The sequence below is a fragment of the Lissotriton vulgaris genome, chromosome 4_1 (genome assembly GCF_964263255.1).
Source record: "Lissotriton vulgaris chromosome 4_1, aLisVul1.2, whole genome shotgun sequence".
Taxonomy (NCBI): Eukaryota; Metazoa; Chordata; class Amphibia; order Caudata; family Salamandridae; genus Lissotriton; species Lissotriton vulgaris.
In genome coordinates, this window is record NC_141691.1 from 2,095,293,966 (window position 1) to 2,095,311,447 (window position 17,482).

Genomic DNA, 17,482 nt, shown 5'->3' on the forward strand with positions numbered 1-17,482 from the left:
AATTTGAACTTTTCTCATTCACTGATTGCTCTTCGCAAAAAACCCGCTCCGCTGCAACCAAGCGTCGTAGCACACCCGAGAGGCATTTGGCCCCTCGGGTGGGATCCCAATGATGGAATGTAAATGTTTTATATAGCGCAAATCACCAAGCAGTTTCTAAGCGCTTGCTTAGGGAACCCGTCCTGGTATTCCCCTGTGAGATAACCCCGGCAGGGTATCCACAAGGTATCCCGCCGCGAGGGACCATTGTGTAAATTAAGTAAGCTATTGCCCAGAGTCGCAGAGTGTGAACCCATGAATCGAGTAGGCACCGGAGCGAGAATTGTCGAGTCCATGGACATTTTAGGACTCAAGACCCCGCCAAGCCAGGAATTGAACCCTGGTCCCGGGCTGACCTCTGCTTCCAGGTCTGCCTCCTCTAACCAGTGAGCCACACTTCTCCAGGATCCCTCACTCACCAACTAGGTAGGTGAGTGAGGGATCCTGTAAAAAGCAGGCGCGACTCCTCATACATGCTCTTTGTTTGAAATAACTCTGCTGTTGTTTGTTTATCTATATTAAGGGGACCAGTGGCTCCACTAGTATTCACTTTCTCTCCTTTTGATTCAATTTGTTAATTTTAATCTGACATAAATCTAGTTCTTCCCAACTCCTAAAAGTAAAGAAGCCTGGAATTGAGTAATAATATTAACAAATGTCATTTTGAAAACATAAACATAAGCCTGTTTTCAGAAACCTAGTGTGTACTAAAACCTGTATGTATTTTTTTCACTGTTTCCATGCAGTCTGTCTGTTTGCATCAATCATTTCCTACCAGTGCCCTATGTCTGTGTCATTGGTTAGACTTCCACTCACATTAGATCATGTGTTTCCTTGCGATTTCCCTGACTGGGTGGACTTCTCTCAGATCTGGCTCTTTACTCACTAGCTCAGACTATACCCATTCCACCACAGGTAACTCTCTCCCTGCCCCTTATGTTTTTTAATCATGTGTTTATAAATCGTGTGCAGGGTCCTGCTAATGTGTGCCACCTCCCTGTCACTTTTGTGACATAACTCCACAAGTTAATTACCTAGATTTGTTTTAATAATCTGTTATTTTTTATAATTCAACCAAATAACTTATTGAGGATTTGTTTGTTTCAAAAGCCATTTTGGAATTTAGTTCATTTGTGTTCTGATAGCCTTGAAAAAGTAGATTTTACTTGCAGAAGAATGTGAAAGCACATATTTACTATTCTTGTATCACTGGACCCTACATGGAGGGAAACATCATTCACAACAATGGCGAACCACATGCAGCAGTTATAATGTGGCCATTACAATGAATGCTTCTTTACCACACATTCCTTTACCACACATGTCATTACAAAGACATGTTTTAGGGAAAACGTTGTTGGACTTTAAAGTCCAACCCTTTACTTACTGTTGCACAGACTGGAGTTCGAAAAGCAAATTATACTGCTTCAAAGTCCAGCGCTTTCCCTAAGGCATGTCATTGTAACCACACGCGTAGTAAAGGAATGCGTAGTGCATTTGTTGTAAAGACTGTGGATTAACAGCATGCAAGGGAAAGGAGTGTGTTGTTCTGACATACAGCCCTACATGGAATATGTAGAGTTGACAAGAGGATTATTAACTCTAAAGACATCATTTTTACCCATTTTGTACAATGCTCTATCATGACATATCCTCGCTGCTGATAAAAACATGCACCATGGATGGTGCCCTCCCAAAAGAATAATGTGTGAAAGTGGTTTATTAGTTATGGTGAATTGGTGTCCAATGTAGGAGAGTAGGCTCTGCTTCCTATGGTCACCCCCACTTTTTGCTGTGATAATCTGGTTTTTCGACTTTAGCACAAAAGCGTGATAGCTCAGTGTGGCTGTGGGACTGCTAATCAGACCCACAGCCCAGCTGTTATCTCTCTAAATTGATACCAAGTACTTTAGGTACATACCTGATTGGGAATTTGGTCACCTTTGTGAGCCCCTGAATAGTGTACCATAGGTACCCAGGGCATAGGTGCATCCAAGGCCTACCAGGGGCTGCAGCATGTATTGTGCCACCCCTGGCTGGCCATCCAAACTGACACCACAGGCTGATCACTCAGCTTGGGCAAGGTGGTGTAATCACCCCTTACTTAGATATAGTATACCTATATCTACCCAAATATATATAGACACATATGCACCTATAAGTCACTCCTATGGCAGGCCTTGACAATCCTGAAGGCAGAGTGATTGGTTTTATGTGAGAGGGTGCCCTAGCATGAGCTGACCCCTTGTGCAACTTTCAGAACCATATCCTTATAGCTCCTCTCCACTAGTGCCGCGTGGGGCCCGCTCTTGCATTTCAGCTCAATATCTTCCTGGTTGCAAGCCCGCTGGCTAGTTAGCCCTCCAAAGACTTTCCTTTAAAGCCAAACTACTTTCCTGGTTGCTCCAGGTTTGCTCCAGCTTTCCTGCAAAGGAAAAGCTCACCAGACCGTGCTTGTCTGCTAAGAAGCTAATCTTCACTTCCTGCGTGGATCGCGGTTACCAAGTCTTCTTGGGTCCAGTCCGGAGACTGACACCGCAGTCAACTAGATCCTTTGTGGGACAGCTCGGGTCCAGCTCCTGGTTGTCGTCGATACCTCCTGGTCCTCGTGGCTGCAGAGACAAGCTTCACCTCTTCACCTGAAATCAACTCGACATCGCCTGGTTCCTTCCTGGTTCCTTCCTGGTCACTGCTAGTGACCCAGACCCTGTCCCCTCTGTTTCAAGTTCTTCTCATCTCCGATCCACTCTTGGATCCACCCGGACACTTTTGTTCTGGTCCCCTGCAGCACTTCTTTGCAGATCTCCATAGAAAACATCGACGAAACCCAACACGAAAAGGCACCTATGCACCCGGCTTCCCTGGGTGAGGTAACTCGAGTACTCCGGTGCTCCCGTGGGTCTTGACTCTCGAAGTGTCCTAGTTTAAAGGGGTTTTACCGTAGTCCATCCGGAAGTGTCTTAAAACTGTAACTTTGCAACTCTTACGTTCTCCATTATAAGTCAATGGTAACTCGCGACTGTGTTTAGACACTGCACGCGTCTCCCGTGGGTTTCCTACTTCCTAACCTTTGGTTGTCTAGTGTACCCCCAGCGATTCCCTAGGATCTAGGCCTATTCACCGTTTCTGAAGTGGTCCTTATACCACTTACTTAGTATATGGTTTGTGAGGCCCCTAGGACATAACTGTATTTGTGCAACTTATAGTATGCTAATTGAGTATCTTGTGATGTATTTCGATCTCATAAAGAGTGCAGAGGAGTTGTGTTAGAAATAAATACATATATATTTGGTATATACCTTGTGTGGTGTCCTTTCATTTGGTACTCAAGGGATTATAATTGGTAAAACAGTTTGCTTTACATGCTCTCTGAAGTTTTAGCCTAAGACTGCTGGTCCATGCTACGACTAGGATAGCTTGTCTATAAGGTTGACTTTACAACCACCATCAATAAGGATTGATTAGACTGATGCAAGGTGCCCACTAGACTAGTGGACATCATATGCCAGGCTAACTTCTCACATCCAACACAAGTCATAAAGTTACTTTTCTTTTCGGTCCAGTCAAAGGTTTCAATAACTAAATCCCAAGATACAATCCTGGTAGGTAGGATTCAGAACAGACAAGCTTAACTAAGTAACATTGTTTGGAGCATTTACAAGTATCAATGCAGTTAAAAAGTTTAAAACACTACTGTAGGAAATGCACATCTTCTGAGTAGTAACCCTGTTTTTCCACTTGTAGATTGCAGCACCAATTGTGCCTTTCACTGCAGTGGAAATGCAACCATGGCATCAGACCTACCATTGCAGCCTGAATTCTGCAATACTGCCTGTTATCATAATCCCATTTGAAAGGTGTAAACATCGTAGGTCATGCCTGTGAAGCCCCATGCCCTCAAGGCGAGAGTGCACAATATTTAAAAGAAGTAATGGTAACATGTCCCTACAGTGGCATTGACCGCAAACAGGCCCGGACTGGCCGTTGCAGGCACCAGGCAATACCCCAGTGCGCCGCAAGGGTGGGGGGCGGTTTTTGGCCACTGGGGGCTGTTTTTTTGTTACCGGCCCTGCAACAAAATCGGCCCTGGCAAAGAGCTCGGCCGCACCCCCCTGGGGGGGGGCATGGTTGAGCACTTTGCCAGGGCCGGTTTTGGTTCCAAGTTCCAAGTCCCAAGTTCCAAGTCCGGCCGTGACCACAAAGCTATAATCACTGCAACAAGCCTACCTGTTCTATGTAGAAAACCAGAGTCCAGATTAAAATACCAATACTGCTAATTTGGAAAAGGAACCAACAAGAAAGATAATTAGGCAATTATTTGTAATTGTTAATAAACATCAAATTCAAATAATATCACTTTTTCCTGCCTTATGTTCCTAAAGACTATTTTGCATCAACACAACAGTTTTCCAAAGCCAGTGCTCAGCCTTGAGCAGTTGTGATTGAAGTCTATACTTTTTCGCAGGAGCAAACAATAGGCTCACCTAAATGAACACAGATGACTCTTCTGAGCTCAACAGAACATGAAACCTGGGGGCTTTCTTTTGACCGAACATCGTCAAATCGTGATTTACAGCTCTGTTGAGGCTCTTGTAATACTTGGAGTGTACTTGAAAGTAAAAGAACAGATTGTCATGACAATTCTTCCCAGAAGGACCCTGCTTACATCCTTTCAGACGGCTTGTTACGGGTATTGTGACTGCTTAAATGTGAGAGTGCGCCAAACTTACCACAGCATACTCCCTACTCATACCACCAGCCCCAGAGCCCAAGTTCAATGTGTCAAAAGGCATCATCTATCCTCGATTTGCCCTGCAACATGTATGTAGGGCCTGTTTACAAAAAGGCAAACAGGAAATACTGCGAAAGCAGGTAGGTCAGGGGCTGAACTGCGTTACTTTATTCTCTCTCTCTTTAATCTTTATTTCGTTGTTTTACAACATAAAAGATAATCAATAAAATAGAAATGACGCATCAAAATCAAAAATCAGTACTACATTTCATCATAGTAGGTCACCTTATTATCAATTCTACATTTCATCATGTTTAGGACACACTGTCATGGATGTGAATTATCACAGAAATTTAAATAAATATTTAAAAAGTTTAAAATTCAAGTTAAAAAAAGCATTACATTGAATTTATAACAACCAGGACAAAAAAAACACATGAGATCACACAACTTGACTAGGCATAATTCATAGTTTAAACTAGTCCGTGGGATAGACGTTACTTTATTGGTCAGTGAGGAATATGGAGTGTTTTAAGTTCTGTCTGCCACCAACAGGCTGGTGAAACCTTTGCTGAGGTTGATAAATACAATAGCAATGTACACCCTAATGTATGCATGCATAGCAGCAGCAGTACCAATAAATGCAAGATAAATGTGCGCTGTAATTTATGACAACACAATGATTTGAATACCAGTAAATCCAATGTCCATGTACACCGTAAGTATAATAATTTGAATATTGGCTAATATAATATCAATGATCACCATAATACACGTACACGCACGCACACAAACATGTATCATTGCTGTTGGATTCATCCGAGATGACCTCTCCATTAATCAAGTCAGAGATATGTGGTCAGACAAAACCCAAGTCTACTGATGGGGCCAAGTGTACCTCCACGTGTGACCGGTCAAAGACAAACATGCACCCAGGGAAAACTCTGAGCAATTCCACAGATAGGTAGTCATGCCACAATTAGGACTCAGGAGATTGGTCCCAATAAAACACATTTGCCTAAAATAGTACAGATTTAGATACCACATGTAGTTAGGTAAACTCAATCAATCAAGATACAAAATGCACACCGTACACAGTGATCATGCGTTCACCACGCTGGATATCTGGATACGAACACACTGGAACAAACTAGCTCTTCCAGAGGTTAAGAGCCAATTGTGTCCCCCTTTTCTGATGTCTTTCTTTTTATTTATGACTAGGATTCTTTTAAATGAATGTCAAAGTGTTTTATTGTAACCACAAAATGTATATATATGTAACCCAATCTTCTGTACTCTGAGACTGTCTTCAGACGCACCTCTGTTGATACTCTCCCTGCTGCTTGGTTTAAGTTAACCTGCTTGTTCCTGTTTTGCCAAATGCCTCTTGTCTTTTAATTTATTTAAGGTAAAATCATACTTGAGCAACATTTTTGCGAGTCAGCCAGAATAGATTGGTTTATCAAGCCCAAATGCTGCCGAAGGAATCACAACGACCCACAAGGATTCACATCTGCACAAAGAGATCGGTGAGCAGATACCATAATTGATTTGAATTTCTGCTGAATCCACTTCCAGAGACAGCCATCACAGTGTAAGAGACTACATCTTATCCTCAGTCCGAGTATGTGGAGTGTGGCAATCTTGGATAAGCGCAGAGATCACTGTTGCTTTTCCCCTAGTCAGCATGCTTGAGAAGGCAAAGGTTGCTACAGTTGTCTTTCGCTTGAACCATTAAACATGACACAACCGTTAAACCTCTGGCCTTTGGTGTATTACAGGGTCCCTTATTTCTTATGGTTTAATCATTGAGCGATACACAACTAGTACACCCCTTGGTGTGCTATATGGGGTCACCAGCTAAATCTTATTTTTAGTTAAAGGAAGTTATCTTAGGGGTTGTCAGTTTCTGAAAACTGATGGTCCTTGAAAGAATTAAAGGGTCGAATTTATCGCTTTGACCACTGAGCGTCAGGCAGTCAGTACACGCAACACATGGGTGTGGCATAGGATGCAATTCAGACACTGGTAAAAAATTCAGACCTAGGTGAATAAGATATAGCTTGTTTCTGCCCACATAGGGCTGACAGTTGTTAGCTGTCTTCTTTTTCTCCACACAAATCGTTGCTATTTGTTCCTGCTGAGCTGATATTGACAGACTATACTGCTACCTTAGCTCTGTGTGTTTTTCAGGAAGCATCCCTCTCCTCAGGCTGGAGGCACTGGTGGGGGACTAAGTTTTTTGGGACAAAGTAATCATTTTTTTCTGTTAAATCTTTTATCTTCTAGACTCTTTTGGATTTTTCCATTTGATGCATTATTGATGTTGTGGTGCTGTTGGTGTTTAGCAAATTTTGCTTCATGGTAAATTTTGTGTCATGTTAGCAAGTGTATGCATTTCATGAAGTAATAAATATTTTTTCCACAAATCAGATTTTCATATTTGCTATTTCAGTGCAAAAATTCAAACTTGTATTGTTCTAACATAAGTATGAAACTTTGTTGCCGGTTAATATTTCATTGCATTTGTCATTGTCAAATTGGTAATGGTCTATCGTCTGCATCAGATGTTTTAGAGCTTGTAACCAGTAGGCTGTTTCTTGAACAGCCCTGTGTACACAGTTTTCCCCACAATTAGAGTAGATTTTGTAATTAATATGTTGAGACAATCAAAAGTTTTCAAATTCCTTAAAAAATGAGTTCCCTAATCCATCATTGAGACTGCACTTGATCATATGAAAGCTAGGTCCCCCACACAGGCCTGGAAAACATTGCTGTGAGTGGCATGACCATACTAAAAAATACGCTTTACCCTGGTCGGAGGGGAGGACATTTGATATCAACATCATGGAGCACACAAAGACACACATATGGACCAAGTATACAGGTGAGAAAAGGGCTAATCAATAGGATCTACTTGATCTATGAGCCATCTCCAAGGTGGCCCCAGCCTATAAGACTATCCCCAAGTCTGTAAGCCAGGCATCTCCCCCCCACTATAGACCGACAGTGATGTGCTCGCACTGATGCTGGCCATCAGTGCCTCCCCTGTGCTGGGTTACACCAATCCCACATTTTAGGGAGCTGGTGGACCTCCCCCAGTGCTGCAACCTGCAAGACAAAGGGGGGGAGGAGATCACAGGACCAACTAGCCCAGACATAGTCAACCCTGGCTCACTCTAATGCTAGGTTTCCTTGGGGTTCAACCCTCCCACCCATCGATTGTGACATATCAGGTCCAAGCTGAATGAGGAACAATGCTCCTAACTGCCCTACAGGATGCCCTAAGTTCAAAGGGATGTTTGCAGAAGACAGGAGCCTCAGTCTTCCAAACTCTGATCCAAAAGGGGAAGCCATGTGCTAATCTCCACTAGGGTAGAACCATGGTTTGGAGGAAGCATCAGGGATTTAGTTTGAGGTTAACACATTACCCAGAAGGACAGCACACAGTAATGAGTGAAGGAACCAGCACAGCTCGGAAGTAGAGGAGAGATGTGAGTTAAGGATAGAAAGAGAGAGAGGTCTCAACTGGGAAATCCAACTGCCAGCGGAAACAACTCTGACTGAGGGAGCCAGTCCTAGGCCTCGGGCCCCATATGGGGATGAGCCCAAGGAAGAGTAAGAAGGAAGGCCCTTAACAGAAGCACACACACGCAAGAGAAGGGCCGACCAGGAAATACGTAATCAGTATAGCCTGACTGAAACACACCTGAGACACAAAAGGAGGAGCACCACCATTGCATATGGACGAGAGAGTGATGATGAGGATGTCCACTACACCCTCTGAATGTACTGGTCAAGCAGACCTACCCCTAGAGAAACAGTGCCCAGATAATAGAGCAAGGTCTTAGCATCGTCTTTCTGTCATCTACTGGCCAACTGGACCAAAAGGAGGTGCCAGCATGATCGTCCCTGGCCAGAGAAGAGATCTTTCGAACCTGGGGACATGTCCATTGTGGAAGAGTTTGTTCGGCATCGAGGGGGGATCCAAGATGGTACTACCCCTATATGACGATGTGAGTGCACATCTGGGAGAAACCAACAGTCACCCCGTATAAGAATTTGTCCGCTACTGCAGAAAGGTGTATCAGGGATCATCTATGGGCTCATCACAGATTGACAAAGAAGATCTCAGAAACAAACTGACGAATGGGGCAGGTAAGTGGGACTTGTGGTTTAAGGAAAACACAGCAGGAATAAACTTAGAGCTAGGTGATATCAACCGTCTTGTGGAAAATAGAAAAATTGATGTACATAAGCAGCGTTCATTTGCCCTCTCCCGTCCCCCTCCCTGTAGGCACCACGTATACCCTGAAATATTGACCGTATCACTCCGCCAGTAAAAGCCCGTGCCCATATGTACATGACAGCCATTTTAGGCACCTTGGCCTCTTGCCCACTCATTAGAATCACTGGCTTCCCTCCTGCGCGCATTTGAGCACCCCCCTCCCACTCTCACATGCATAGACCATGAAACCCAGCACTCTGCGCGACCCTGCTATGAAAGGCAACCCTCCTGCTTGACCCAGGCACCCCCCCATTTCCCTCTTGAAGAAGCATCCTTCGCCTCAGCTGACATAGCCCCCCAGCTGTATCTGACTGCCCCTGTTCTCTCATGTACGGGTCATAAGACCTCTCTCTCTCTGTGCGACTCTGACCCTGCGCGCACCCTGACCCCCTCCTTCTCCCTCACATGGACAAGTCATAAACCTTCCTCCTCTGCAAGACCCTGTCCTTGGGAGTCACGGCCGCGCCTGACCAACACCTCCTTTCCTTTCATGAATAACCCCTCTGTTAGCAAACCCTCCCTCCGCGATGGACTGTCCACACATGTCCGAGGCCATCGCCTAAGCCGGGAGACACTGTTTACTGCCCTTTATTGTATGGAGTCACTCCTCTTCAAAGGACCCACTATTGATCCTGGCCTCCCCACCCCCTGGGCTACGATCAGGCGCACACATCCTAATAATCAGCGGAACATTCAGCTGCGTCATTGCCCCCTCTCTTATCAGCAGGTCAAGGGTCCCTATTGTGAACACATGTGGGGTAGGATTGACACGAGGATTATGGGGTGGTCTTTTCTTTGTTTCACAATGCTGTGACTGTAATGCCAAGTGTTTTGTAAAGTATAAAAGACAGAGTCTCAGCTCACTTGTTAGAGCACCTCCCGATGGCACCTTGTTTCGTGTCTGACATGACAGGCTCTCCTCATGAGAATTAAACTCTGTTCTTGATTCCTGCCTCCAGCGCCCGTCTCTTTATTTTGGTAATTATTCAGAATGGGAACTAAGAGGCGTCTTGCGCCAGCAGCCTGGGCATCGATGGTAATATGGGCTCCTGTTCCACAATTGGCGCCCCACGTGGGGCCCATCAGTGACATAAGGTCCAGTAAGAGAGATCCAGACGATGAGGTGAACATCTAAATGATCGGAGTATACCTGCCTTGAGAGGGCCCTCGTCCGGCTGCCGATTGAATGAACTTCACCTATTCTGAACGGACCTCTCTTGAGTGACCTACTGTCCTGACTGGAATCCCACAGGACTGCTGCGGTAAAATCATGGAGTAAGAGAACGATCGGGCGCTGGAAGGAGGAAGGCGAAGAACTGCCCACACGGTCCGGTCCGGGTAAGGTCGCATAAATGCGACAAATTGTGAAATTATTGTTTGTTGGATAATACTAGTATTACGCTTTGTTGAAACCTCTGGAGATTCACCGTCTGCAAACGGAGAAAACAACAGGCTCTCCCTTTGCAAGCAGTGAAGGATAGGTAACGCAGACTTTTGTCCCCATTGTAATCCGTCGTGCCTATCTTCCTCCCCCACTGTTTCCCGAACTGTCGTTCGTGGATTATTGTCTGGAGATTCTTTGTCTGCAAACAGGGAAGAACAAGGTCTCTCTTTGCAGGTAGAGAAAGAGTAGGTAACGATAACTTTTCGTGCCCACTTATTCTCCCCACTGATTGTTTGATTGACCGAACATTGATTGTTCGGTATTGGTTCGTTTGAGGTATTCACCGCCGCCAAACAACGGAGAATAGAAATATTCTGCCTCGTCTTTGCCCGCCGTGATAAGATAGGTAATGCAGACTTTTGTCCCCGTTGTAATCCGTCATGCCTATCTTCTCCCCACTGATTGGTAGCCTGTTTAGCCCGGACCGCTTATTAGAGATGAACCATCCAGCCCCACTGGAGGGCACACCTAATAAGGACATGTTCATTAAGTGTGGACTAGTCGCTATAGCTTATAATAGGTTATGGCATAAAAATATAAGAAAAAGAGTCGAGCGAAATCAGTAGGCCACTGATGAATTATCAACTTCGCTAAAAATAAAATAAGAAACGTTAGAAATAACATGCAATAAGAAACACAAAAATGGCGAGGGAAGACAAGCTTGACACCAAGGCAGCCACGAGGTAGCTAGGTTCCGTTGCCTATTCCTGCCCCAAACATGTCTGCCTCATTGCCCGCCACGCCCAAATAACGGTCACATGAAATAGATACAAATCAATAGGTACCTACCCCCATTCCGGAAGCTCCCGAAGTGCAACAGGTCCGCGGTTACACCCATCCGGAAGGCGAGGCCTCGATGCATGCAGGGCTCGGCTGGCCGCAGTCGAAAGGGGAGGCTGTAGGGCGGACGGCCCGAGGAATCATGGAGGTCTCCCCTTTTCCTCTTCTGCTGCCCTGCAGGCCACGGAGGGGGGGCTGTCTTGCCTCAGCCACTGACCACCCCCCCACCCCATCTCTTGCCTGATCTGGCCATCGACGAGGACCGGAGCCAAGGCGAGGTCGGGCAACCCTGAGAGTTGCAGGTAGTCCCGCCACATGACCACGCCTGAAGATTACAGGTAGTCCCACCACATGTCAACGCCTGAGAGTGACAGGTAGTCCAGCCACACGGCAACGCCTGGATAGTTACAGGTAGTCCCGCCACATGTCAAGGGGGGGATGTCTTGCCTCAGCCACCGACCCCCCCCCCATTCTTCAATAGCCGGCACGGCCAATACCGAAGCGGTGGAGCCGAGGAACGGCGCAGGGTCGCTGGAAGGGGGAGGCGGCGCGAACGAGCCTCCCCCACCTCCCTCCAGGTGGAGGCTTCCAGCAGCACCCCAACGCTCTTTGCTTAAAGAGGGTCCACATCGAAAAGAGGTCTTTTGCCCGGGACGGGCACACGCCCCATGCCTTCTCTCCTCAACTTTGAAGATTCTATGAGAGCCGGGAGGGCCCCCCGACCCCGCTGCATGGGCGCCCCCGTCCCCCTCACTGGGACCTGCGACATCGACGCACTCCTGCCGGCGCCAGCCTCAGTTTGGAAATGGCTAAAACACAGCCAAGATACACACTTGTTCAGTTCCGGTGGAACACCAGAGTGACCCGGTAGGAAAATTGTTGCCGCCCTCCCCACTCTTTGACTGATGGTCCATATTGTTAGACTGTTACCACATTACGCAAAACTTTTTGAACTACCAACGGAAGGTTCTGGTCCAACCACGAGTCATTGGAGACATTCTGACTATGTTGGAACCTGCCTGACCTCGCCCAAAATGGCGCCGATACACGAAACAAAACTTTCAAACTCCCTGTTCACCCGGATTGCTCGAATCTTGATGCTCTGAGATACGTGTGCATTTTTTGGACAATGAAAGTCGATAAGATGGATAGTGATTATGTGCTTAGAGAAGAAAGCAATATAGATATTGATCAGATGTTTGGACAATGAACTGACTTAGGGTGGGTACCAATTATGATATGGAAAATGAATTGGTGTAATTCAGATAATAAATGAGCATTTGGATAATGAATTAATGAATTAATTGAAAAACTGAATTCTTGACATGCATCATGCTTGCTTTGTAGGGAAGTTTGATATGATTTTATTGCACTGCTGCACTTTATGCAATGAACTGCCACCAACTTTGTTCTTCCTATGTACAGTTCCAATCTGCTCCGTGGCCGGTTCACTGGGTTGTAGGCCTGTATTTATACACCAGCACTTTTTATTAAAAGTATTTTGAAAAGGAACGCATAGTTGTAGCGGTTGCCTTAATGATTTTTGAATGTATTCCTACTGTGAGCAACGAGAAAGTATGATGAAGGCTGAAGGTTAAAAAGGACCCGATATTTAGCAGCTACATTATGTGTCACAGGCAGCCGGAAAAGGGTTTTAGACGCTTTAAAACGACACCACAGAAATGCCACCTGACCGCCACCCTCGCACACAACCAAAAGGGGTCGCGACCAAGTAACTCATGTAGATACGCAGATCGTCAATGATTATCTATCTGACATTACTGGTCCCTCTGAGCGTATACGCCGAGATGGTAAAGAAATGCAGTACGTGGAGATAGGTCGAGTATATGGTAGGTAAAAACATTTTCGGACTACTGCATGCTGATGTGCTTTGAATGCTGCCCCCCCCACCCCTTCTTTCTCCTCCCTTCTGCAGGTCGCGTTGGAACATTGACTGAAGTATGGGAGAACGATGATCAAACCACCGACGAAAAAGGGAAGGAGGGAATAGGAGCATAGTCCTTATGACGATAAGTTTTTAAAAGACGTAGATTTAAACATGACTGTTCCTCCTTAGGACATAGCAACTGGGAGGATGGACTGACATAGAGACTTGACGGGTACTGTAGGACGAAAATTGACTCGAAATAATACGTTAGATAATGTAACTAGACGTTTGACTAGGTAGGGAAAGGACAAAGGAAAGTGTGTGGGTAAGGGTTACCACGGCACCACCCGTCTGGGAAGTTAGAAATGATGCTGATGTTCAAAATGTACTGCCCCCCCCTTCTCACACTCTTATAGATCTAGCCAAGCTGTCTGACTGTTCTCCCGATCAATACTTGCCGTTGCCTCAGCCTGGAGAACTTCCCACCAAAGGAAGGAACTGAAAAATGGTTTAAGATCCAACCATGGGTAAATAGCGCGACCAGGTTAATTTCAGATCGACTGACCGAGGTGTAAGTATTGGCAATTGAGAACGCTCGCAGAAATAACAAGCGAGAGGGAAAAGGAGGGAAAGGTAAAAAGAACTAAGCACGAAGATAAATAGGATAGTAAAGACATGAAGGATATAAAAAAAAAAAAAGAAAAAATAGATTTTGTTGGCCAACTGTTGTTTTGTGTTTTGTCGTGAATGTCTTATATATATGTAATACATGTACTGTCTTCCTCTGTCTGAGTTCGTGTGTATGTGCTGTAGGGGTTTATGTTCTCCCTTTGTTTGCGTCTCTCCGTTACCTGACCCCCTGCTGTTCTGTGTTGTGAACGCACTAAATGACCTATTTTTGTACACATCTCTCTGTCTTTCTCTATCTCTATCCCACCTTTTTCCTCTCTATATCTCTCTCCCTTTCTCTCTCTCTCTCTCTCTCTCTCTCTCTCTCTCTCTACATGTCATACGTGTACCAAATGGCTCGTTTAGATTGCGGACGACTCTCACTCTCTGAGAGTCTCCCTATTTCCTCTTCCTTTTTATGGTAAAACCGTGCCTCACTGGCACCAGCCTGATTGGATACTTATTGAACGCGAAGGTGTTCAGCGAAATTGACCGAAACTAAAATGATTGTATCTCGCCATATTACTACCTCTCCTTTCTGCAAAAATGAATGAACTCGAATTGGCTGAGAAGGAAAGGACAGGTAAGACGACTAAGGTCCCCCAATTTGGCCTTTTATAGGGGAACTGTATGTCAATGGCACCTTATTTTTCTGTTCATCAGAGACGAACACCAACGTCTAGATTGACCCCCAATGCCCAGATTGCCCCACCCCCTTTTGCACCCAAGCGCGAGCGCCCGAAGCATCCCCGCCCCATTTGATAGACCCCAGCTGCTGTCCCGGATATAAACATGATGACCATGAGTAACTGTCGTCCCTCGAGAAACCCCTGTTTTACCTGACTCTCGATGATAGCGCCCCCGCCCTGTTTGAAAAGGTTAGCCAGCCTTGAAGGGAAATGTTCCGAAATGTTGAATATGATGAAATGCACAGTTGATGGGAATCTTGTTTGTCCTCACTTGAGTTATAAATAGGACGATGAGTAAACTCGGCATGAACTCAGTAGGAATGCCGACATATGCACTGCTTGGTAATAGACCTCTGACTGTGACCGATGAGCGTATCTCCCAAATGCGTAGGATTAAGGGAGGAACTCACATGCATAAATGTCTTCGTCTGCCAGTTCTCTAAAAGCTTGTTTTGTACCTATTCAAAGATTCACGACCACCGAAGGAGAAGGGTCGGATGTGACGTACAGCCTGGCTGCAGATCTTGAGACACGTGTGACCTCGACCAAAGGTGGAGCTGCAGAGCAACAAGATGCGGGACGAGACAGCAATTTCAAACGTGGAAAATGAAACTTGACGGGCTGCCCTGAAGCCCTCCGTCTGCTAACCCACGTGTGCCTGGAGTCTCCGTCCCCCTTCTTTGGGCCCGATTGATGGGCCTGCCTGCTTGTTATCCTTTGCTCCCTTGGTCTCTTTTGTGTGTCCCAGGAACTCTGACCCAACTCCTCCTCTCTCCTATCGACTGTTCGAACAACACACACCCTCTTTTCCATGTGACTTCACGCCAAAAGGAAGAACGGCATTCAGGTGGGAATAGGGTGTTGCCACGGAAATATAGGTGCCGAGCATAAGGCGCCGCTAAACGGATTGTTTAGGGAACAGGACTGTGGTCTAACAGCAGAGGACTGACCGCACCCTGCAACGCGTAAGGATAGAACCGAGCTGGACCTATAGCTCCACCGCCGGTGCTCAACAGCGCCAACGAAAGGACGCGGACTAGAGCCTACCAGTGATGGCTCACTGCTAAAAGACACTGTGACGAAGAGACTTTGTATATTGAACTGATTCCGCCCTCAACTGCTTGGTCAAAATGTTCATTGGTCACATTTTTAAGTCAGAAACATTTATGCTATGTAGTGCTTTTGAAATGATAGGAACTCGACAAATGCAATTTCCTATGTGCTGCATTCTGCCCATCACATCAACTGTTCATGATTTTTGTGCAATATGTTAGTATTGACAAATGCTATTTCATCAACCACATGTTTATATGTACGCCCCTTAACTAGGAGGGATAGGAAAATGAACTTTGTTGTTTATATATACCCCCATCAATTAGAAAAATGAACTCTGTTATGTAAAAAGGGGCGACTGTGGAAAATAGAAAAATTGATGTACATAAGCAGCGTTCATTTGCCCTCTCCCGTCCCCCTCCCTGTAGGCACCACGTATACCCTGAAATATTGACCGTATCACTCCGCCAGTAAAAGCCCGTGCCCATATGTACATGACAGCCATTTTAGGCACCTTGGCCTCTTGCCCACTCATTAGAATCACTGGCTTCCCTCCTGCGCGCATTTGAGCACCCCCCTCCCACTCTCACATGCATAGACCATGAAACCCAGCACTCTGCGCGACCCTGCTATGAAAGGCAACCCTCCTGCTTGACCCAGGCACCCCCCCCATTTCCCTCTTGAAGAAGCATCCTTCGCCTCAGCTGACATAGCCCCCCAGCTGTATCTGACTGCCCCTGTTCTCTCATGTACGGGTCATAAGACCTCTCTCTCTCTGTGCGACTCTGACCCTGCGCGCACCCTGACCCCCTCCTTCTCCCTCACATGGACAAGTCATAAACCTTCCTCCTCTGCAAGACCCTGTCCTTGGGAGTCACGGCCGCGCCTGACCAACACCTCCTTTCCTTTCATGAATAACCCCTCTGTTAGCAAACCCTCCCTCCGCGATGGACTGTCCACACATGTCCGAGGCAATCGCCTAAGCCGGGAGACACTGTTTACTGCCCTTTATTGTATGGAGTCACTCCTCTTCAAAGGACCCACTATTGATCCTGGCCTCCCCACCCCCTGGGCTACGATCAGGCGCACACATCCTAATAATCAGCGGAACATTCAGCTGCGTCATTGCCCCCTCTCTTATCAGCAGGTCAAGGGTCCCTATTGTGAACACATGTGGGGTAGGATTGACACGAGGATTATGGGGTGGTCTTTTCTTTGTTTCACAATGCTGTGACTGTAATGCCAAGTGTTTTGTAAAGTATAAAAGACAGAGTCTCAGCTCACTTGTTAGAGCACCTCCCGATGGCACCTTGTTTCGTGAGAATTAAACTCTGTTCTTGATTCCTGCTTCCAGCGCCCGTCTCTTTATTTTGGTAATTATTCAGAATGGGAACTAAGAGGCGTCTTGCGCCAGCAGCCTGGGCATCGATGGTAATATGGGCTCCTGTTCCACAGTCTGCTCAGCAGTCTCAACGAGGAGCAGACATATTTTCTCAAGACTGCATCTCCTCTGTCCGCTGATCAGCAACAAGCAAGAACGGGCCACATTTAGCTAATTTAGTCACCAAATATGGATGGCCCTTTGGGACATATTCCATGACCGTCTTGACGTAGGAGGACTGATGGCAGAAAGCATGAATCCTGGGGAGTACGCAATCAATTTCCTAGAGAGAATGAGGGAACAATGGAGACAAGAGACAGGACATCATTGGACTGACACGGGTCCCCGGATTGCATTGGTTTACAACAATCTCAAGAAGGGACTATTCACTGAGATCCAAACTGGACTGAATTGTGTAGTGGGGTTAAACACCAAACCCTGTCAGGAAATACAGGCCGACATATTACATTATAAGTAGAAGAATCAGGAGGCAGACAGCGAAAAGCTGAAGCAGGACTA

At 46.0% G+C, this 17,482-nt stretch overlaps 1 protein-coding gene across 1 annotated transcript in view; it reads right to left on the minus strand.

Annotated features, from left to right (window-relative positions):
• The window catches only part of LOC147725115 (GTPase IMAP family member 9-like), a 130,715-nt gene that overhangs the window by 64,932 nt on the left and 48,301 nt on the right, over positions 1-17,482 (minus strand). The window lies entirely within an intron of this gene.